Below are 2,290 nucleotides of genomic sequence, written 5' to 3'. Positions count from 1 at the left end.
AACTTTAGTTTTAGTGCTTTACTAATGCTGGATTCTTTGGAGCTGGCTCTCTACCTAACAGTATCCTTTAAATATTTATAAAGTGTGTTAAAGTGAGCTGCTGCTTCATGTCCCGTAGATGATAAAACCTGGAGTCGGACCATGAACTCGTTATAGCTGCTGTTATTATATTGGTCAGGTATCTGATTTATAAAAGACATCCATGCAAAGTGGGGATATTTAAAGAATTTATTCACGCGCAGTCAACATTATATCGGCTTCAGTTCTACCACGTTATTTGCTTAAACACAAGCTTCTGCTTTTATGTGCCCACAGAAGGTGTTAGTCACAAACAACGGCGTTGCAGTGCAGAGAAAAGAGCAGCAGACTAAAGTAGAAAAAAGAGAGAAACATGAGTGCTGCGTCTGGCCTCAGTAAGATGAGGCCTGCAGTTATGTAACTTGAAGGGTGTCTCCCAGCTGTGTGACTTCTCGGGGAACACTGTGGGCCAAGAGGCGAGCGAGTGAGATGGAGAAAGTGGGACTGAGAGGTGTTTGTGTGTCAAATCTGCATATTTGTGTGTGTGGAGAAGGAAGGGGGAGCGTCGGCATTTGCAGGGAGAAATCCAGCTCACTTACAGGACGGGAATCAGACACCACAGGCGCCTAATGAGCCTGACTTTTGTTTCCATCCTTTCTGAGGACATTGCATTGACTTAATATTAACTTCTCTGAGCCCTTTCCCCCCCAGCTTTAAGCCACGTTACAAATCTGTAATTTAATCATTTGCATCATGCTGACTTGCCTGCTCCCTCCCCCCCAAAAGTGAAAGAAGTGGTGTTCCTGCTCTATGTTGTGGCTGTGTGATGAGATTTGAGTGAGTAAAGCAGGCTCACACAAACACAGACAGCCTCCCGCAGACAGGTAAAGACTTGTGTTAAAGCTTCAGAGAGCATTCATGCTGTGAATGAAGGGCCTTTAAACACGACCCGAGGCTACAGTTCCTCTCACATACCTGCAGACCCGAGAGCTGTAGCTGTGATCTTTGAAAAATGAAAATACAGAAAAATGCAGTAAATTATGCAGCCGTTTGCATTTCTGTGAGCCTTCCGATCAAAAACATTTACCAAAAGAAGCAGTTGGTCAGGGGGAGGCCAAAAATGGAGCAAAAGTTGAGTGAAAGTCAGCGTTGGTAACAACCCACCACTGGATGTGTAAAAACAGCCATTGTTTTGCTGAATCATTCACCACCACGACTTCACGATGCGCTTGCAGCTTTTTCCCGCCGTTAGCAGCTTTGAGTATGAGCTAAATCTTTACAGAAAGATGCATATCATTACCAACTTAATGGAAATATTGGTTCCATTCCATTTGCATGTAAGCATTTCTGATGTATTTCTATTTTGCATACGTTATATCTACTGATTTATATACTGCAGATCACTGGAAAATGCAGGCAATTTGTTCCAGAGGCAAGACCTGCCACTTGACAGCCATCTTGGCAACATGTCTGGGCAGTTATTTCTGCAGCCGCATGGAAATTTATTCAAACTTCATGTACATAATCAGTTAGATCTGATTATAAAGTGCTTTAAAAGTTTTTTAATAAGGTTCATACTTCTTCTACCCAGCTCATTTCAGAGTGCCTTCGACAGGTGGTGTAAAATAAGTATTTTGCTAACATGACATCACCTAGCTAGCTGTTAAAGAAATCTTTTTCTTTTTTCCAACCTACGGCATTGCCCCCTGCTGGCCATAGGTCACATTGCGCTTACCAAAACTATATATACTATATATAGAAGTACTGGGACACCTCCACATTACACTGCTCAGCCATGGAGGCCGTGAAGCTCCCAGCCTTCAGCTTCTGTGCTGATGTTAACGTCAGAGGAGGTTTGGAGCCCTGCAGTTACTGAGTCAGCAGAGCGTTGGTGACGACCGCACTCTGTGACTTTACGTGGTCTGACGCTTTGTGCTGGAGTTGCTGGTATTCCTGAAACCTTTGTAATAAAAACACCTGGAGTTGATCGTGGAATATCGAGGAACCTCCCAAACTGACTTGTTGCATAATTTTGATGTCGTACCTGTTCCGATGGGACTGAACACACCTGAATTCACAGATTATAAGGTGTGGCTAATTCTACTTTGTTTTGCTACAACAACAAGTACATAAACCAGCCACTGCATGGTGATTTACTCGTTCAGCCCCCTTTTTTTGCACCATCGCCTGCTGATTGCACCTGCACCTCCACCCACCAGTCTGTCAAGCTAATCAAGTTTGCAGATGACACCACCGTTATTGGGCTCATCTC

The 2,290-nt window shown here is 43.8% G+C and overlaps 1 protein-coding gene across 1 annotated transcript in view; it reads left to right on the top strand.

Moving 5' to 3' along the window:
• creb3l2 (cAMP responsive element binding protein 3-like 2) overlaps positions 1-2,290 on the top strand; it is a 36,017-nt gene that overhangs the window by 1,036 nt on the left and 32,691 nt on the right. The gene's annotated exons all lie outside the window — the stretch shown is intronic.

The sequence above is a fragment of the Pundamilia nyererei genome, unplaced genomic scaffold (assembly GCF_000239375.1).
Source record: "Pundamilia nyererei isolate P.nyererei 1_Seehausen unplaced genomic scaffold, PunNye1.0 scaffold00192, whole genome shotgun sequence".
Classification (NCBI taxonomy): domain Eukaryota; kingdom Metazoa; phylum Chordata; class Actinopteri; order Cichliformes; family Cichlidae; genus Pundamilia; species Pundamilia nyererei.
Note: the sequence above shows the minus strand (reverse complement) of the source record. Positions and strands in the feature narration are given on the sequence as shown.